Source organism: Amblyomma americanum, chromosome 8 (assembly GCF_052857255.1).
Source record: "Amblyomma americanum isolate KBUSLIRL-KWMA chromosome 8, ASM5285725v1, whole genome shotgun sequence".
NCBI classification, from domain to species: Eukaryota; Metazoa; Arthropoda; class Arachnida; order Ixodida; family Ixodidae; genus Amblyomma; species Amblyomma americanum.
Genome location: NC_135504.1, coordinates 6,504,570 through 6,526,649, shown reverse-complemented (window position 1 = coordinate 6,526,649; position 22,080 = coordinate 6,504,570). Strand labels below are relative to the sequence as shown.

General features: G+C 45.0%; 1 long non-coding RNA gene across 2 annotated transcripts; it reads right to left on the bottom strand.

Annotated features, from left to right (window-relative positions):
* Positions 1–12,037: 12,037 nt before the first annotated feature.
* LOC144100008 (uncharacterized) lies at positions 12,038–20,586 on the bottom strand. Of its 2 annotated transcripts, XR_013307494.1 has the most exons (3): positions 20,383–20,583; positions 18,598–18,770; positions 12,038–12,153 (listed from the first exon to the last, which is right to left on the bottom strand). It is a non-coding gene; the product is annotated as an uncharacterized LOC144100008 (long non-coding RNA). The 2 variants fall into 2 exon arrangements; XR_013307493.1 differs by lacking the exon at positions 12,038–12,153 and having other exon boundaries at positions 18,500–18,770; positions 20,383–20,586.
* Between the last annotated feature and the right edge of the window lie 1,494 nt (positions 20,587–22,080).

The following is a 22,080-nucleotide window of genomic DNA, read 5'->3' as shown; positions in this document are numbered from 1 at the left end:
TAGTGCGGATGCACTACTTCACTAGCAGTCCTGAAAATCCGATGGGTCTCTGAAGCCTCGAACTTTGATCCTTGATACTGCTCAGGTACCTGCAGAAATAAAAAAAAATGGCTGCAGTTTAGCTCAGCTAAGCGTTGTGGCTTGTGCTGTGGTTCAAGCCAGGTTAGGTTCAAAAAGACGAAAACATCTTTTGCATTGTTTAGCACTGTTAATTTTTTATTGCTGATTGTTTAGTCTTACAGACGCGGCACCGCGTGCTCAGTGCATGAAAGTGGGTTCTGCATAGAACGCAGGTGCCCTTCTATACGGCCGCCATAGTTCACCTGGACCAACACGTTAACGGCTTCTCATATCGAGCTCCAAATTCACAGCAGGTCGAGGAGGCAGGCATTGTGCTTGCCGCCTCAGACCCGAATTCGAAGGTAACCATCACCGACTCGCGTCGAGCCTGTGGACACTACCTGGATGGCGAGGTTTCACTATCATAGTCTAATGTTGGCAGTAAAGGAATCGAACTCCTCACACCAAAACGAACAGAATTTCCACTCCGGGCCATCAGGGTCTTAGAGATAACGAGGCTGCGGACGCGGCCGCTCGAGCGCACACCCACCGGGCACATCATCCAGGTTCCTCCGGCTCAGATATTAGGGAACCGCTTCTGCAGTTCAGGAAATTCTGAAATTATATTGTGAACGGCATCGGCTTTCCCGGTTCCTGCTGAGTAAAGCCGATAAGCGAAATCTGAGGCGCCTGCAGACTCGCGCGTTGTTATGTCCTGCAATAGCCAAACATTTTGACCCCAAAATTTATGGGCGCTGCCCGCACTGTGTGGGAGTGTTCGATAACTTCCAAATGGTTTGGGCCTGTCAGGGAATGCTTCCCTTCCTTCAAACCGGTTACCCGACCCTTATGAAAGATTTTCTTAGTAGCAATTTTTTAAAATATATTTCGTCTGTCTTCACTAGGTAGTACTAACATTTAAGGCGCTGCACCACCGGTGATTTTTCACATTTCTATATAACTCTGCAGGAAACTAAACTCTGCAGCTAGGCGCTAAACTCTGTAGATAGGCGCATGATGGCCTCTGTTGCCAGTGTGCCATAAAGCACAACACAACACAAACACCTTCACTCCAACCCTTCCCCTTACCGAGAGACATAGGAGGAAGTCCTGGTCAACTGCTCGGGGCTGGAGTCTCAAAGGACTCTACTCCTACGGGCACGAGTTGCAGCCTCGTCTAGCGGGGTCCCGGCCTAAGGACTCCACCTATGTAAAGGATTATTTTTTGTCCTGCAAACTCTCCTTTCACTGAATAAAAAGTATTCACTGCCACCCCAAGGCGCACTTATACCCCTGTCACACGGACATTTCGAGGGCCCTCGAACCGATAGTCTATCGACTCAAAGGCGATCGAGCGCTGCTACACAGGCAGTTTCAATGACCATCGAGTCAAATATAGTCTATCGAGTCAACGGAGCAGCGCGGAACTCCATCGAGATTTGGAGGGCCTTCGAGCGCTGCCCAAGGTTGCTAGCGTTGCCTCCAGCGGCCCCAAGCGCACTTTCCTACATGATACATTCACGGTACAATAGCATGAACAAACATTATTCGCCTAAACTTTAATGAAGAAATTCTGTACAATGATTTTAAAATTGTATCAGACTGGTTTTAAGTGCCTTAAGCGCATTAATTTTGCGTTGCGGTTTTTGCGTTGCTTGCGTACTTAGCGTTGACAACATGGCGGCGCCTCGCCCACCCGCTTCACAGCGATAACAGCTTCGTCGCTAATCCCTCAAAGCAATATCGTGTTCTAAACTGTTGTATTCGCCTTCGATTTGCCCATCCTTACACTCGTATAAAGTTTCATGAGACAAATAGCTTTTGTTTTTTCAGATATCATGGCGATTTCCCAGGTGTTAAGCCTGACGAAGCAGCGCTCCGACGCAGTTGGACTGGCTTGGTTTTGGCTCGTCTTGTATTAGAGTTGCTACAGCAGCGTACGCATATGTCCGTCGCGTACGTGCAATTAAAAGGGTGTTGAACGACTTTCGCGTATGCCTGTATTTCAGCATTTAGTATACATTTGTCAAATATTTTTGTTATTTTTGCAAAATCCAAAGTAGCGATTGTGGCGCCACACATCCGTGGCGTAAGACACGAGAACCATTTCAATGGCCATTGAGATTTGCCGTGTAGCAGCGGCGAGTTCGATGGCGATTGAGAATCTCGAAGACCCTCGACTCGAGAGTGATTGAAACTGGCCGTGTGACAGGGGTATTAAGCTTCGCCTTCAAGAATAGAACGCGACAGCTTGTTCTAGCGCTGCCAGGGAGTCTACGGAACGCAATCGGCCTTCAGCGCGACGCCTTGCCCGTTGGAAACACATTTTTAATTTTTTCAATTGTTTCAATTAATAAATTAGTCAATTACACAGTTTAATTTTTTTTAATTATCATTATCAGGCATTGGCTTTCCCATTCTGAGTATTTTGACACCTTTCAACCCCCTTTTTACAATTTTTTTCATTTTTAAATTCTTTATTTATTCAGTTACTATGATTTTATTAACTCGTAATCGCCTATCACACACCAGTCGGTCATCAATCCCCAAAACCACAAATTACCATGATACGATTATTTCGGACACGCGGTGCTGACTACAACTACGCCGAAGGCTTTTCGACCGAACGAGCTGTATACGCTGTCGCTTATGCAGAAGGTGAAGGATTTACCAGCATGCCATCCGTGCACCGTTCTTGAGGACGTCAAGGGAGACGCGATAGGCTAAGATCAGTGTGAACGCAATCACATTGTTATGCTGCTTATGTATACAGCTCCTACAAGCATCAACTGCACACACAGCATATGCAGGCTGTGAAAGGCACAATTCTCTTATAGGCAGTCTTTGATTCCTACTGTGAATAAACTTCCTCGTTGGTAAAGAAATTTCGACACACTGACACTCTTGTTACCTAGAACTGTACCATACTGCAGGAGTGGAGGTTTATCTCCGCTACTGTCCGATTACTGTGTTGCCACGTTGTATAATTTTTGACAGAAGTTGTTTCTTCGTGAACGGGCACAGATCCGCTCACCTGATTATACCGGCTTGCTATCTATAATCTCTGCAATGGTTAGATTACCAAGCCTACAAACTAAGCAGTTTAAAGACGCCACTGGAATAGAGTCATCCCAAGAAAAGTTATGGGTCAAAAGTCCCAGAGATTTCCAAATGCGGTTTTATTTCAGCACCCCGAGAACCATGCGTGCCATCCCACGATGGCCGCTATCCGCCACCGTCATGCTGTTTTCAGCACTGGTTCTTGCGCACACACTGGTTGTCCGACTCCCTTCGGTATCTGTTCTCCTCGCAGAAGCATCCGCTGACGCTGTCCTGCGTGCAGGACTGGCCAGCGTCCTCCGACTCTCCGCACTTGTGCTCAGCGCAGCTGCTGCTCTGGTCGGTCTTGTACTCCTCGCCCTTCTCGCAGTCGTCCTTCGCTGCACGAAGAAGTTGCATATGTAAGTGCTCAGCTCGGACCTCTGATACCGCGCCTACAACGAGACCGTATAGCTTTTGCTGGGGAGCGCTACAATCAAGACAAGGGGACAACACCACATAAGAACGCAACGATACACGAGCGCAAACTTTCAACTGAGTTTATTTTCGACTTGGCGCATATTTATACGCATCTAATCATGGGACACACAAACATAAAAGCGTTAGAGCCAGCCAAGTTATCAAAGCAGTTGCGAGGATAGCTTATATCTCGCATGGTGTAGCTGATTGCTTTGATAACTTGGCTGGCTCTAACGCTTTTATGTTTGTGTGTCCCATGATTAGATGCGTATAAATATGCGCCAAGTCGAAAATAAACTCAGTTGAAAGTTTACGCTCGTGTATCATTGTGCTCTTATGTGGTGTTGTCCCCTTGTCTTGATTGTAGGGCTCCCCAGTCTCAGTACATACAACAAGAAATAACCAGCTTCAAAAATAAAAATAAAAGTGGAAGCAAGGCACCAGTGGGCACAGTCACAGTTTCGTCTCGCAGCAACTAAATCGAACCGACGCGTCCCTGTTTTCTGGAGTTCACTCACTAGAAGCTGTTCACGTCACACGATCCAAAGCTAGATTTACCTTAAGGCAAAATCATGCAGCACACACTCTGCAAGCCCGCAGACAGCGAGCGCATGCACCGACTCTGTGCCTTGTGTAAACCCGCCCTGAAGAGTGGCATTGAGGGCTGACAACGCTTTTCCTTGATATAATCGAGCAAATTGCATGAGATAGGATCATTGTTTTTATTTCATGCTATCTCGTAACAACGGCTATCCTATGTGACTAACTCATAGTCAATGCTATTTTTCAAAGACGTATCTCGAGACAAAAAATCATGCACCTAAACAATTACGAAGTATCCTCACCTCTCGAACGCACAAATTCCTAGCCCTAGTTTGGAAATACGAAACTGTTTATTGCGATAATATATACCTTGTGGGATTTCTCCCATTGCCTCTCCTTAGTTGTCGAACTCTCCACCTCTTTCAGCGTATTTCTGGCGTGCACTTAAGGAACTTCACAAGACAATGCTCAAAAGCAGCTATAAGCGAGATACTGGTTTCACGACACTACAATTTAGTCAATCTTTGTTCCACTGACTTGGCCAAAAAATGCAGGTCAACCACCTAAACATGGTCTCAAATTTTCTTCTGAATGCAGTTTCCCGGCTTCATAAGCCTAGAAACAAGCAAGTTAGAACTACATGATTTAGACATAGCACTTCGTACAACTACGCGGTATAAGGAAGCAACCGGAAAAACAGGCACATAACGACTACGTCACCTTTCTCTTTCTGTATGGTGCATGCGGACCAGAGATAACACTATAAACACTTCCAGCCGGGACAAGAGCTGTTCAGTGACAGACATCAGTACAGAAAGCAAAAGTAAAGGAGACGCGTGTGAAGTAAGAAAGCCTGACATTCAAAAGTAACTTCCACATTTAGTACAAAAATTTATCTTACCAGCGAAGGTGGCTTGTAGAACAACCAGCGCGACTGCTGCAATCAGAAGAACCTTCATGATGGTGCCGTATGCTATGTAGAGCAGGAGTCTTGGATGAAAGGCGCTAGAATTGTGAATGGTTCACTCGCACAGTGCCCCTTTTATACGATTCACCTCGAAGGTACGTTCTACTTCCCCTCCGGGTTATAGCCGGACGCAATGGGAGGGCAGGAAGTCGCAGCAGATAATAAACTTCTCAGTGCTTATATTGTTTTTACGGACCAAAAGATCAATAGCGTTCAAAAATAGGACTGCGCATTTCTCATCTTGACGCGTCGTACAACGGGGAAGATTAATCTAGATTCTTGAAGCTTAGTCCACGTGGCCCGCTCCATTCTTTTAACAAATGTTCCCATCTTATACACAGCGAACAGGTGTTTTATTGGGGACGGAACCGTGTTTATTCGAAAAAAATTATTGAACTCAGCAAATTAAACTATGTATAACTAGATCCGCACAGCTCTTGTTCATCATTCGAAATAGACCATTATACCACTCACTATAGCTGTATATTTAGGTGACGCTTTATGAATAGCCGAGCGGGCTTATGCTTTGCGGTATTTAGTATAAGCGAAGCATGCTCGTCAAGTCTTGCTGCAGGAAAACGCTTGGCGGCTATCCTGTCAACTATCTGAGGTTTTCTTTTCGTGTTATTCACCTATAGCTTCCTTGTCAAAAGCCTCCGAACTGGGTGATTTACTTTGCTTTTTCTGTCAGAACGCTGTGTAAATCACATCAGTTCACGAAAAGCTAACTACCCGAGTGTACTGACTTGGCGTTTCCAGCGAAGGAATAGCATCCTCAACCTCCTCTTTCCGCCTGTCCAAGCGTGACTTCCCGACCTCGTTTATCAGCCGACACTGTTTTTCACTTGAAATCCACGTAATGGCGATCTATGAATACACTGTACCTGCATTGGAGTGTTAAATAGGATTTTTTTTAATTCGTAGCCTGGGTTCCTATCTCTGGGGTCATGCGCCACCACTGACCATCATCTACACAACAAAATTGCATTCCCAAGCAGCGCAGGTAATCGGCCCAATATTGGAAAAGTAATGGCAAAGGCTCGTCCTAGAAATGACCAGTGTGAGGCCATTCCTTTCCAGTATTTGGCCACTTACTTGTGCTGCTCATGTGTTTAGTGGACAGTACGATCAGGTAGTGCATGATGCAAACATATTTGCTTGCAGCCGTTATGGAGCCATGTCAGAACTTTTTGCCGCCGTTAACTAATCTGCTGTTCGAATGCAAACCTCCGCGCTATGGCGGCCACCACAGATCCGTAGAAACCATCGAGCACACTGCGCTGTTAACTTCCCGACTTCACAGCTGTCAGATGCAACTACGCCAGGGTGAATAGCCGATTCAGAAAAAGCCTGAAATAAGCAAAGCAACTCGATCCTGCCAGAGTTCCAAGACAGCAGAATGGTTTTCAAAGGGAGTTTTGTTCGAAGCTCTCGTCTTTCGGTCAAAAGGAGTGCGTGCACTTGAAATTAACGGTAAAAAAATTTCATGTTTGGGCCCGTAAGTTATGATAACAGTATAAAAGGGCAAACAGACAAACGGCAAGAGAAGAAAAGTAACTACCGACAAATGCTCTACCAGCTGAACATTTTATAACATCGGCGCAGAGCATATGAAGGGCTGCAAATGTATATGTAAAGCACCTGCGTGTGAATATGCGTCGGTTTCCTGTATAAGCTTTGAACGTGAACAATTCTGTGCGTTAACCCAGGACGCCTTGTAACATTTTCAAGAAAGTCCCTGGCAGAGATGCAAGTCTGAGGCCGGTGCACTGGCATCTGCATGTCATTGTAGATTGAAAGGGCACCCAAACTCTTCGTGGGACACAGCGTGCTTAATATCGTTTTACTGTTAACCCGTCGCGCAAAACGTGCGAGCGTCCGCTAAATCTGGAAGAGAAAATGCGCAAGCCTTGTATAACTGCGGCCGTGATGCGCTAATTTTTAGTGGAACTTGAAACAAAGCCCTAAAGCAACCAGCCACAGGTGCGAGCACTTTTACAGCGGGATAGAAAACGCAGGCGTCCTTAAAGAAAAGGGGTTGACTAAATTGCGTAAAAGAAAACTGGCATGGCCCACTGGGTGCAAAAACTCTGCAAGTTTCAAAGATATGCTTTGCTATGGGTGAAAGCTGTGCTGAACCGAAGAAAATGTCGAGAGGTACTTTCTTTCGTTTGGGCTAGTTGGTTCACAGCTGTAGTGGATGTCAGGACAGCGTTCTTTCGTTTGGGCTAGTTGGTTCACAGCTGTAGTGGATGTCAGGACAGCGTCCTGACATCAACTTCAAAAAGTCGCACTTTTGCTAGCGGCATCAGGTTGCCTCGCACAATCCTTCGTAGCCGATCATTCGTCTTTGCTGTGTTGCCCACGCCAGATGGAGTAGAACAAGAGCCGTGTCCTCGCCTTCACGTTTGCAACAACCGAAGGCGCAGCACCTTGACATCTCTACCAAGTCTTAGTAGTTTCGGGCGCTAAACACTCAGTGTACCAATCCGTCGTACGGTTAGCCTTAAATTCACTGCTGACACATGCAACACTCACATTGCACAGGCACGGGAGAACGCCCTAGACGCTCCCTTCATCAGTAAAAAGATAAAAACAAGCACAGCCGTCGCGGTGGCTGAGTGGTTACGGCGCTCGGCTGCTGGCCCGAAAGACGCGGGCTCGATCCCGGCCGCGGCGGTCGAATTTCGATGGAGGCGAAATGCTAGACGCCCTTGTACTGTGACATGTCAGTTGCACGTTAAAGAACCCTAAGGTGGTAGAAATTTCCGGAGCATTTCACAACGTCGGGCCTCATAGCCTGAGTCGCTTTGGGACGTTAAACCCCAATAAACCAAAAAAAAAACACAAAAACAAGTACTGCCGAGCGGTACAAATAAGGGATGGGAAAATTCAGGAGGCTGGGGCAACACGAGGTAATCAGAAGGAAGCGACGAGGAGAGCTTGGTCTCACCTACTACTTCAGCTCGGGGCCGTGGTTGTTCCTACGAGACAGGCCAGTATTAACGGCCCAATTTTGCATAGGACAGTCTCTACCGCGACACAATTAGTCGCACACCGGTCAACAAACACCTTCTGAAGGGACTGTGTTCTACTAATTTAATGTCTAGAATACGTCTTCCGTCATGGTGATCACGATCAACTAGAATCGAAGATAAGAGTCCTACAAAACAGAGCACTGGAAGGAACTTCATGCCATCATTTTCCAGTGGCTCCCAAGACAGAGTGGCATTGTCTAAACGTCTTAGCAGGACGATGCAGCTCGATCGGCCCACGGTAGTGCCAACATTTACCCTATACCATTGACTGTACCACTGACTCATTGCTTGCACCACCAATACCCCTCAAGAAGAACGTATGCATATGTAGCTGTATCTTGCCGGTACTCACCTGTGGGGAAGAAACGTGCATGCTAAACCAACTCATCATCATCATTATCAGCCTCACTACGCACACTGCAGGGCAAAGGCCTCTCCCATGTCTCTCCAATTAACCCTGTCATTTTCCAACTGTGCCAACGTATGCCCGCTAACTTCCTAATCTCATCAGCCCACCTAACTTTCGGCCGCCCCCTGATACGCTTGCCTTCTTTTGGAATTCACTCTGTTACCCTTAAGGAACCATCGTTTATCTTGCCTTCGCCTTGCATGATGATAATGATGATGATGTCCTTAGGCTTAATGGCACATAGCACGCCCTGTCCAAGCCCATTTCTTCCTATTTATTTCGACTATAATGTCATGAACCTGCATTTGTTCTGTAACCCGCTCTGCCCGCAAACGGTTGATTATAAATTGGGGAAAGTGCAGCGAGGTATGGAAACGAAAATGACAGGAGTGATGTTAAGACAAAGGAAGAGAACGGATTTGACCAGGGAATTAACGCGAGCTGATGACATCCTAGTCAAAATCAAGAAGAAATGACATGCTCAGAGCATCTAATTTGGAGGCAATAAAAACGAAGGTTCCTTGTGGCAACGGAGTGTATTCCAAGAGAAGGCGTGCGTAGCAAGGGTGTCAGTCAGATTTACGGATGAGATTAAGAAGCATGCGGGACTAAGCTGGCCCCGGCTGGCACAGGCCAGGGTTAATTTGAAGAGTATAGAAGAGGCCTTTGTCCTGCAGTGCAGAGAGAGAGAAACATTTAGTGGACAAAATTTTCGGGTGGGCCCTCATTCCAGCAGCCCATTGGCTTTTGCAGTGGACACTGTTAGGCTGATCGTGATAATGATGGCCATCAAAGGCGACATTGAAGGGACTAAAATTAAAATCATACTGCCAACGCGCAAAATGCGGTATCACAATATATGATCGCCTGTCAATTTTTCCCCTGTTTTCGATTTTCAATAACTTGTATTTGTCTCATTGTGACTTTTTCGGCTTTATGCAGTTCCTTCCGAAAAATACTGAAAACGTTTTATATCCTGCTATTCTCGATCGAGACACCTAATCCCCTCTCATTGGCCTTAAGTCATCTTTACGAGCCTAACTACGTACACTGCGGCACAAGGCACATCCCACTGTCTCCAGTTAAGCCCGTCCTGCGCCAGCAGCTGCCACCTCACCCCTGCAAACTTTGTAATCTCACCCGCCCACCTCACACGTTTGCCATCTCGTGGAATCTTTCCTTTACTCTAAGCCACCATCGATTGTCTGCTTCTCGGATGTGGATTCGGAAATCGGACAGAACGCCTGCTGTAGGCAGTCCTTTCTCTGTATCGAGCGACTGCGCCGCGCCTTTGAATGATGCTGAGTTCCTTTCACTGATACAGTTGCGCATATTATGCTCACATAGTATCACCTTTCATAGGCAAGGAAAGGCACAAGAGCTCTCTTGCTTTATTTGATGGCACTGATCTGGAGTAGCTACTTATAAATTCAAGCTGCAGATTAAATGTACATGAAGTTTTCAGTATATATGAACCTGCCTGTAGTCCAAACTTCTGCAGGGTTCACCAACACGCAGCAACATTCCAGTCCTCTCGTAACTTTAAAACGCAGGGTCACGTTGATTTATTTTTCTTTTTAAAATACCTTTGTAGCCAGATTTCATAAAACTGCATTTATTTAAAGTATGATCTTGACAGTTCAGGTCATGGGGTTCCTAATAGGTCATGTGATGGAAGAGACATTACTCTGACGGCAGGCAAAACATCGTGGCACTACTCAGGTGCTCCGGCGTCAAGTGAACGATAACCTGTTTGGTTACTCATATTCTGTTCATGATACACGGCTGCTTTAAGAGGATCTCATACCGGTTTATGAGCACCGCCGCTCAAGCGAGTGCTGCGTGGTTAACACCCACAATTATCAAGAACATCAGAATGACGCGGGGTTAAACGCCTAGATAGCACTAAAATTCGCACCATCTTTTATGATAGCTTGCTGTGTTTTTACGCGACAGCGTTAAAGGACTCGTTGCCAGGAAATCCGGTGTCGGCATTGTCGGCGTTGTGAGCCAAAAATAACGGGCATAACTCTGGTAGGTAATGTCCACAGAGCAACCTAGAAAGCACGTGGGCCACCCAGGTCGCATGAGCTTACAACGTCATCACAACCTGGCCACCGGATACTGAGCAAACTGCCCACCATGACAGGTGGCAGTTAAATTAATGGCTGGCCCCTCAGGGAGAGCAACCTGGGCCGCCCAAGGCCCACCGCTGGGAGCACGTTTCACAGCGGGGTAGTGGCGCATCGCTTAATCGCTGCACCACTGCGCCAGGAGGTGTGTGACGACTCCCGGGGATCTATGAATGTAAAACAGAAAGCAGCCATCTGCATATAGGAGAATTAACCCAATACACTATCGCGTCATACTTTTAAGGCGGAGCTTAAGTATCCCCTCTAAATTTTATTTCTTTCTTCAGGGTCTTCCCCATACCGTCTATCAACCTTCCAACGATAGCCAGGGAGGTTCCATTTGGAAGTCGATTAAAATCAGGCAGGGTTTTTTGTATGAGAGAGACAACTTTATTTGGCACACGTGTTGGGAAGGTGGGCCTTGTGTGTCCCCCAGGTGGAGGCGAAGTCCTGGGCCCACGAAACGAGAGCAAGTTGAGTGGTTTTGTCTGGCTGGGTGAGGAGTTGGTCCCAGCTTTCCGCAGAGGGAGGTGGCAGGAGGGCGCGTGGGGGAGCGTTATTTTCGATCCTCAGAGGGTGTGCGCCTTTGTGGCGGGTTCTCCGTGGTTGCAATTTTGGCATGTGGGGTCATTTTCCCTGTTGGTGATTAGTGACAGCGTGGAGGGGTTAATAATTGAGTGCGTCTGCAATCTGCGGAGCAGGGTGGTTTGCGCTCGGTCGAGGTCGGGGTGGGGAGGCGGGAAACGGCGTCTCGTCTCTTGATGAAAATCGGTGATGTCGGCAATTGTCTGGGGGGTTTAAGCGATGTCGTTTGGATCCGTGGGGCCGGACGCCCGGTTTGTTAATCCTAGTATAGGAAACATCGTAGATCAATAGCTGATTGTTTTGCAACTGATAAACAAAGAAAAATGCAAAGCGTAATGAAAGTGCGCACACCTATCGTGTCGGGTCCAATAAAGCGAAACTATCAAAAACAGCCGCTGTGTGCTTCAAGAATGTAACCGATAAATAACTATCTCCACGAAGACCACTCGTCATTGGAAGTATTGTTGTCTGGATTACACATGCCAATTTACGAAGATGAATCCGGTAAAAAGAATAAGACACGCATTCAGAAAAGTAATTAGTACTCAGGCGCTCCTCCTGTGTTCTCTCTGCTAAGTGTGGGATCAACTGGGCTCCGTAGTAATCTCCTCAACGCACAAATAGTAACACCTTTTGAAAATAATGTTTTATTCATTTACGACAATAAAGCGCGCCACACATCTTCGCCACAGTTGCACAGGTGCTAGCACTCGTGCTTTCGCACACACTTGTTGTCCGACTGCCTACGATAGAGGTGGTATTTGCAGAAACATCCGCTTACGTAGTCGGCCGTGCACGGCCGTGTTCCCTCCTCGAGTTCTCCGCACTTGTGCTCACCGCAGCTGCTGCTCTGGCCAGTCTTGTACTTCTCGTCCTTGTCGCAGTCGTGCTTGTCTCGAGCTGCAATTACCAGATAAGATGAACAAAAGAAAGATCAATTCAAGAGATGCTGCTAGGGGGGCTTGCGGTAGCCAAGCTTTAAACTATGCGATCCAGTACTGCAGTGTCACGTGGCTTTAGGTCCCAGACCCAGAAATGATTCTGCTCTCATATAAACTACGTGCAAGTAGCTTGTTGAATACTGCCGCCATAATTCTTCCTTCCCCTTGCCGTTAAGCCTCATTTTCAAGATGGCGCGCACAGGGCTTCCCAAGACGTGAAGACTGAGGAGAGAGGAAGGAGCAATGGGGCTTTCATCCAATTAAAAACTTGTCGGTTACATCGCGCTGCTATCTCGCGTTTTCGCCGTTGTTGCTTCAAATTTACTAACCAGACACGTATTCAGCGAAACAAAGCCCTCAGTCTTTCTTTAGCTCCGTATTTGAGGTTTATAAGCGTCCGCGTCACTAAGATGTAGCCACGTTTAATAAACTTATAGGCAGGTCTTCTGGACGGGCAGAAAGCTCCAGGCTTCTTTGAAGTACCGTATATCTGCGCGTTAGTGAAATGAAAGCGAAATTTTACTACACAGTAGGTTCTATGGAATTGGTACACTAAACTAAACAAGTACAGTCTTATAGAGATCCAGGCGCCACGAACACAACTTTAGGAACTCTACAGCCAGTGGTTCTAAAGAGCACAATGCAAGCGTAAAATTGCGTAGGTGACAAAAATAAACAGGTCAAAAAGGTCTAGTTGACAGTTTTTACACCATAAGAGTGTGGCTGCAATCTCATACGTACGGCCTGCTAGAGAAGTAAAATAGCCTTCGCATTGCAAAAAGTCATTGTTAACATTTCGGGTGTGCACATGTACTGTACTGCTCACTGAAGAAATCAAGAATGCATGCAGAGCTCGATAACATAGTTTTGATATGAACTCAAAGTATCTCACAAGCAAAAGTGGCTTGCAGAAACGCCAGAGCAACTACTGTGACTAGAAGAACCTTCGTGTTCATAGAGGACGATGCCTGGAGTCGAAATATTTCTCTTCTGCAGAATAGGAGGCGATGTACTTCTGAGTTCGTGGAAGTTGCATTTCCTTTTTATCCACCCATCCTTGACTGAAGTTCTGGTTTCAATGACAGGCTAAGACCCAAGATAAAGAATGACAACTCCGGCAGTCACACTATAGGGAATAAACTTTTTGCAGACTTCCTTCGGTTAACTACCGACGCATCCGTGATCAGAAAATATGGCTGTTGGTTTTGTTATTAAACAGAAATGTATGGCTTCCAAGATTTTAAACTGTTTTCTTCTTTCTTTCAAGCAGCTTTTCATTTCATTTCCTCTGGAGAGAAAAAGCTGTAGAGTAGGAAGTGGCACTTCTAAATCCAACGAACTTATGACTATAAATTAGCGCAAAGTACGGGAAGAGAAGTAGAGGGATGTCATGAGCCCAATTGACGTTAGCAGCGCTCGTGTAGTTCCACTTCAAGTCCCGTCCTTTGCGCTAAATTCTATTCATGCGAAGCCCAACGTAATGCTCTGACAAACGAAATTGTGTAATTCACTGTACTACGACCACAGTGACTAGAAGTGCCGTTGCTAGACTTAATCCAGTGGGCACTTGATTTCTCACTTAATACAGCACAGTAAAACATCTTTTAGACTCATTTGATAGGTGGCCAGGACGATTTATGCTACATATCATTTCGCGTTTTTGTGACATGCAGTACTATCCAAGGAAATGGCTTTGAAAAGCCACGTGTTTTTTTTTCTCCTGTCGTAGCAGTTTTCCGGTCTAAAGCTTCCAGTAGAGTGATTATTTTAGAGGAAGTGCTGTCAGCTAGCAGTGTACATCGCATCGGCCTGCTAAACAGCGCCCGTCGTGCGACTACTGACACCATAATTCAAATATAAAGACAGTATTTTTGGTATGTTGTACCTACTGAGTTCGTGTTGAAGCTCATGGTCCGACAAAGTATAGCATTCGAAGAGGGAGAGTCGTTGACCTATGGGAGGCGGCGGAACACTAAAGACCAACTGCGGGAGGTGAGCTTTCTCTCCTCCCCGTGCGGAACATGTCCTTCTGAGCCCGGCGTTAATAGCTTAGTTGTTGTAACCTTTAGATAGAAATCGCTTATCCCTTTTAATACGATATGAGGGTAATAAATTCTGGGCGAAAGACAATGAAATGTTATTTCCACTGCTAATGCAACAAGTTGACAAAAAAATTCTGGTAGTTTTTTTTTTCGATTAATCCGCCGTTGCCATGAAAGGTTGCCCTTTGCAGCCGCATGTACGGCTGCAGAAAAGGCCATGTAGCGCTTCCTAAGCCATGATCTTCGCTTCGATGTCTAATGCGGTCTCTCTGAATGACACTGAGAAGACTGTAGACATCTGACTCGTTGCAACAAAACATCGACTCTGAGTCCTTGACGTTCCCTTTGATCTGCACCGAAGGTAGCAAGGGCCCCATTACGTTATATGACGAAAACACGCTATAAATGGCGCCTAGTTGTGAACTTGCTGCTAGTCAACTAGTCAACAGGCAATACAGATACCACACACAATCAATGTAAAATGGCAGTCCGCGTGGAACCACAAAGTAAATAACAAATTACACAATGTAAAACCACTTATACGTGAATGGAAGTCCTGCACCCACCAGGAACCTTTTAAGGACACACGCACCTCACACAATTTCTTACTGACAAAACAAGATAAACCTGTTTGCGAAGAATGCGGAGACGAAGTTACGGCTAACCATAATTTATTCTCATGTGCGAAACTGGCAGAAGTAAGGAAGAAGTACTTCACTCATTTTTATAACGAATACATTCCTTTTCATTCTACGCTGCATTTAGAGATAATGCAATTGTTGATATGTCGTGCGTTTCTAGTTCTTTAAGAGAAACGGGATTTCTCGAGAAACTCAAATTTTTACCCACTGGTCTGTTGAATTTTAATACACTTCAGCCACTTTCTCACCTCTGAGAAGAACGCTGAGGCCTTTATCTGATCAGTTGGGAGCCTCGAGATCATTGCCAGGGCAAGGATGGCTGAGGTTACCCAACGCCCTTTAAAACATTTAATAGTGCCAATATCTAAATTTTTTTCCCTTTGTCATCACGGAGTAGTTCTAACTTTTTAAGCACTCTAAACCACCGAAGATATTTTACAATTCTATAAAACAACCCAGAAAATTTCTCCATACCTCGTGCTTGGCGCATGATGGCCTTTGTTGCCTATGTTCCATAAAACCCAACACAACACAACAATCAATGTACAACCTATAGGTTTATGGCCATACCCTTTTAGTAGATCTTTCTATATAGAAAGTCTAAATATTAGGAATATAGATAATGAAATGGCGATAATAAGGCAATAGAGTATAATGACGTCTGTAGAAAGCATATAGGCCATTTTTATAAGAGTGATGTGCATGAACCTACAATGCCCGAACTCCCCTCCGGTATTTGCATGTCCATGTCCTCCCACTCTATGTTGACCTTGCTGACCTCCTTGCCCTCTAATTTTAACGCGATAGCGTTAAAGGCCCCGTTTGGCAGAAAATCCGGAGTAGGCGTTGTCGGCGTTGAGCGGAAAATCACGGGCATGGCTCTGGCACGTGGTCCCCAGGGAGCAAACCAGGAGGCAGGTGGTCACGTGATCTTGTGGCGCCACCACAACCTGCCCACCGCATAGTAAGCAATGAATTGTTTCTACGAGAAGAGTGGCGACGTGCTCTTGAAATGATGGTGCAATCAAGTGTAAAATAATAAAACTTATGATGGAGACTAAGACTTATAAGTTTGCGCCTGGTTTCAAGGTTCGGAAGATCTGCATTAAGTTTGAGCAAAGTGACTCTGGTGTAATATGAATAGTCATTGTAAACAAAACGAGCAGCGCGGTTCTGGGCTAATTCGAGGTTGTTAGAAAGGTTAATCTGATGAGGGTCAAAAACGGCGTATGCATATTCCAGTGTGGATCTAACGAGATATATATAAGCAAGAATCTTTACATAAGGGGATGCGAACTTCGTTTCTGCGTACAAAGCCAAGGGTACGGTTAGCATCGTTAGAAATTCTTGTAATTTGAGAGGACCACGAAAGGTTGTCTGTCAGAATAACTCCAAGGTATTTGGACGACGACACAGGTGATATTACTGAGGTACCAAGAATATAGTTAGGAATTACGTAGGAGTGGCTACGGTAAAAAGATATAACTACAGTTTTCTTAGTGTTAAGTGACATTAACGAAGTTTCACACAACTTCTCTGCAGTGTTTAAGTGGCGCTGTAAAGCGAGAACGTCAGAGTTGTTTTTAATGGACCTGTAAATAACACAATCACTGTAGGCTAATGAGCTGCTTGAAATATTTCGTGTCCAACCGTCATTTCATGCACACCTAGGCTCAACGCTTTCGAGGAACGTCAATCAGGAAAAAGTGGTACTTCATGTTTCATTTTAAGCACTACACTCATTGTTTTAAAATTGAATTCTATACCTAATAAAATTTCAAAGTCCCGTATGTATTCTGCCTATGTCGATGATCTTCAAATTGATGCATATCCTCTAGCCTATCAACGTGTGAGGTACATATACAAGTGACACCAAATGAACAAGCCAATAGGGCAGACAAAAATGTATTTAAGTTTTCTCGACTAAAGACAATAGCTGTTCATTTATCGCTCAAAACAGGCTCGCAGAACGATCCAACCCTACACCTAAATGAATCGGTACTACCATTGAAACAGAAACAAATTTTTAGGCACAACACTCAACAAAAAAAATTCACATTCCTACCGCACGTAAGCACGCTACAAAGAAAGCCTCTCAATATCTAAACACACTCAAAGTGTTTTCAATGAAACATTGGAGGTTTGATAAAACAGGCCTTCTGCACATTTATTGCTCTTTGGTATGTTCCTCTTTAATTAAGGGTGCGTTGTGTACGGCTAACCAAAACCAAGGCCGTCGTGGCAAAAAATTAAATGCAGTACATAACCCAGATCTGTGCCTCTCGTGCGGTCCATGCAGGACCCATGCGCAAGCCTCTATGTGAAAACCAAATGAACCACCCCTTTGCAAGTAAAAGAACCGCTCTGACTTGTGCAAATGTCCTTAAATTAAGATGTCTAGCAAAACGCATCTTCTATCCAGTTGTTACAAAATGTACTTCTCGAATAATACTCTACAAAAAGCTCAAGCCGGTCTTGTGATTCGAAGAGATGTGCCAGAATCTCAGTGCAGTAGACATATTGCCTGACACTGCCAAGAGACGAGATTCAATAACTCCATAGTGCGATTTTTCTCCAATCTGCAATTTCACGCTTGAACAGTTCCATAAAAAACAAACGCCACAGCAACATATTATACCAGAATTCCTTTGCACTTGAGGAAATATACAGTAGGTTTATGGACTTTTATACTGATGGTCCAAAAACGGATGTTTGCATAGGAATAGTAAGACTTCCACAGTGTGCGTCTGTCTTCACTACTGAATATTGCGCTGTCTGTGTTGCCATTGAAAAATATAGTAATCGAGAACATCACAAACAGTATTATTTACACAGGCCCCCTAAGTGTACTTACCGCTTTTAACTCTTCAAAGACAATCACTCCAATACTTTATGACATCATACACAACATAACAAATGCCATAGCTCAAGGACAAAACATAAAACTCTGTTTCGTCCAGAGTCATGTCGGAATAAATGGTTACGATAGAGCAGATTTGTGCACTGCTCATCTTCGTGGCAAGGAAATAAAGTAAGTAAATATGCCCTCTAAGGATTGCATGAACTTTGCACTACCTAAAGTAAGAAAAAGAGAAAAGTCGTCTTAGAACAACGAATCAAATAACAAACTAGACTTTGTAAAGCTAGTTGTAGGTGAATAGCAATCATGCACGCACGAGGAACGTACGAAGGAAGTGATTCTCTGCCGTCTTCGTATAGGGCACACACATTACACTTAACTTCAATCTGAGAAAGCAACTCAAAGCTTCACGTGAACTAAGCGTAGAAATGGGGACCATAAGCAACATTTTTTTACTTGTTCACCAACCTTGAACGACTAAGACAAAATCATATCCCACAACTTAGTGATAACCATATCCGGTTTCACCCTAGCTTACTCCTGGGAGAGAGAGCGCTAGTTGAAACATCAAACGTTTTTTCGTTGGAAGGCATTTCTGCGTTCTTATGGCCTCACCGATGTCATGTCTCTTATTCTCAACGTTGTCTACCTCACTTATCAATACACGTTATCTCACTCCAACAAGAGCAAATGAAACGCGCTTTCTTAACGGATGGCGACAGACAAAAATATCCACGAATTCAACTGACTCTACTCTTTCGAAAAACCGTAGAAGTTGCTTTATTCATTCATGTTCGGAGGGCGCAATGCACATCTCCGCCCCAGGATTCAGCTGCTAGCATTCGTTCTTGGGCACGCACTTTCTATCGGAATTCCTCCTGTAGAGGGAGTCCTTGCAAAGGCATCCGGTGATAGGCGGCCTCTGTGCAAGCCCGCTCACTTTTCTCGGGTTCCCCACACTGGTGTTGACCGCAGGGGCTGCTCACCTCCACCTTGTTCACCTCGGTCTCACTGCACAAGTTGATCAAGGCTGCTGCAAGTAGGAGGTAAGAAGCAAATATAGCTCTTACGTTTTGCATTTTCATTCTTTATTTGTAAAAATTTGATATACTGATGTACAATCTTACTGAATTTTTGTATTCTTGAATGTATCCTTCTTCAGCACGTGGTAAATCGTTGTCGTTTTCAGTGACTGCTTCTCTGTAACCAAGCGCTCATTTCAAGTGTGTTTCCCTAAGCATTTATAACACGTTGTATTTTTATCTCTATCTTCCCACCTCCTTGGTCTTCTAAGACTGCATTATCTTCCAAATAAATCAATAAAAAAGCACCTGCCAAGGCAAGAGCTGCCGATCTTGGAACTTGCAGACGGTGAGCTGGGATGGAGCACTGCGCTTTCAAGTATAGCCCTATCTTAGTCATAGAACTACTGTTCTTCCTTCCGTATCTAATGCATAAAAATAGCTTGTGGGATAGTGCATACTGGTGTGGTAGATTTCATGGTTCCTTTGCTGGGCTACCACGTATTTCCTTTGTAGCACACACGGAATATCGCAGCACCTAAGAAATGTGTACAAAGCCAGGCGAAAGGCCATTCACCACGACAATGTTATATGCTACTTCGCATTGTGCTTTCAGCGATTTACTCTGGTCATCGCTAGTGACCAGATCCATCTACCGCGAAACCAAGACCGTGAAGGCTGCCGTGAGCCTCACGTCTGAGCTGCATTGTCATGTCGGCCACTACAAGGTAAAGCCGTGCACTATAAACTCCGTGTCTATAGCATGTGGCATGAAAAGCAACACTTCCAAGTAAACGCAGTATCGCAGAGATATACTCCACATAAACACACGCTTAGCTTTCAGAACTCATCAGCCACGATGCCGTCTTTGCTTACTAGTTCTCCTCTTAGGCGCTATTTCAAGCTTGGGGAAGCCCAGATGAAGAGTTATGAAGGGATCGGAAAACCATGGTTCACCTACATCCTGTTCCAGAATTGTACACAAGCCTTCCCAAATTCTTTAAGCATATCTGCTTTGATTGCTCCTCTTATCTGTTCAATATAATTCCACCTCTTCTTCTGAGTGACGGCACAAAATTGGAGGGAACACTAAAGCTCCGCCCTAAGGATATGACGCTATAGCACTAATTCGTTAGTGCCCTTATATGCGGAATAGGCCATTTTCAACTTTGCATTCATAGGTGCCTGGGAGTCCTCACACTACTCGTTCCGCAATGGCACAGCAGTTAAGAGATGCGCCACTTCCCTGGTCACGTGACATTGGTCATCCACCTAGGTTGCTTCTTCGGCGGGTGGCCATCTGCGCCATTCTATTTTTCGCTCACAACGACGACACCGCATTTTCTGAGTAATGAGGCCTTTAATGTAGTCGCGTTACATCTTGCCAATACTCTTTTGAGTGAGTGCGGGTCAATTATACAAAGGACAACAACGATCACTAAAGTGCCTTTTACAAAATGAACGCCCAGCAACTATCTCATAGTCATGTCCTTCTACGGTAAAACATGCGCGCAACCGAAAATACTTCCGTAAACTTTGCGACGACAAATCCACTGGAAAAATCAAGCTTAGATAGAAGAATTAATCAGACACTTTTGAAATGCAAAATTCATTAGGGCTCACTTGCGGAAGTGCCTTGCAGAATAGCCAGTGCCACTGCTGTGACTAGAAGAAAGTTCATGACCATAGCAGACTCTTCCTGGAGAGGACGTCTGTGTCTCCTTCTCTACAGGTGATGCGCTTCCCAATCGGTGGCAGTGTCGTGTCCTTTTTATGCACCTATTTTCGTCTGCAGGTTTGACTTCAACGACAGGCTGTTGTCAGATGTTGTCTAGACATCGCGGGAATTCGCAACTGGCAACGAGCCTTTGTAAGGACTTCTATTGTTCAACATCCAGCACGTTATTGGTTAAAAAATGCAGCTGGTGGTCTATATGTCTCCCCGCAGTCTAGTCCTGTCATGATGATTCACAATGGCTTTGTTTACTCTTTCAAGGCGAAGTCCTCTTTCATGAGTACACATGCGAAAAAAAAAGCCTGAGTTGGGAGCCGGTTGTCTTAATAGAACTAAATTGTTTAGATAATTCAAGCATAATCAGTGATTAGGAGTCCAGCGGTTGGAACGACTTATTTCCCCTTAGTCAATGGCAGTTGATCTCACGTCAGACACACTGTGCGGATAACAAGGCCGACTCATTTTCCACATTCAGTGTTATTGCCCAGTTATGCAGTGCGGTTAAAACGAATCCTAGTGCCCTATGTCCGAGACTAGCATCTTGTCCTATCTGTTTTCTAATACCGGTTTCCTAGTTCAAAGCTGAAAAAGAAGTCATTATCCTAGTGGCACTGCTGGTAGTCGCCGCGTAAATCATATCAGCCTACCAATGAACACACGTCAAGCATCCACTTACCCAGCCATCCAAATACAGAGTGTTTCATCTAAGAACCTTCTCAAAATTGGCTTTTCGAGTTGGAAGAGCGCTTTCTTTTTCGGCAAAGCATTGTCAGCGACGTTGAACGTCAGACTACAGCTAAGGCGTGCTAATTAGCAGACTGATGAACTAATATTGAATAGCTAACTTTTTAACTATTGCTGTTAGGCTTCTTAATTATTGAGAGGCATGTAGACCACTGTAAATAATATTCATATGAGTTTTTAGAATTTCGAAAACTCGGTTGCTGTCGGCGCTGTGGCCGAACATATTTTGTGTTTCGACGAGTTACGTACACTGGAGAGGTTGCTTTGCCTGGAAGCTTCTCGATATCGCATATATTTTGTAGCGATGTAGCCAATATTTGTTTGGCCACAGCGCCGAGAGTAACCGGGTTTTCGAAATTCTAAAAACTGATATGGATATTACTTATGGCGGGCTACATGCTTATCCATAATTGAGGAGCGTAACTTAAAAAGTTAACCATTCAGTATGTATTAATTAAACAGCCTGCTAGTTAGCACGTCTGAGCTGTATTCTGATGTAATACATCGCTGAAAATGCTGTGCCGGAAAAAACGCTCTTCTCAGTCAAAGTGCCTATTTTTTTAAAAATTCTAAAGTCCTAGGGGGAACACTCTGTGTAATGACGGCTTCTGTTTCAGCTTGTTTCTTGCTATGCTCGTGTTAAATCTCATGTTCCAACACAATCGTGTGCTTGCAGAATGAGCGCCATTGACGTATCAGACGTGTCGTAGGAGTACAGACTAGGTGTAAATTGCGAACTTTCTTTCCGCGTGTGGTGTATGACATTCTGAGACCCCATGCCAAAGGGATGGTCACCTGCGGCTCCAAACTGCCTTGCCTCTTCTTTTCTCTTTTCTGTAGGG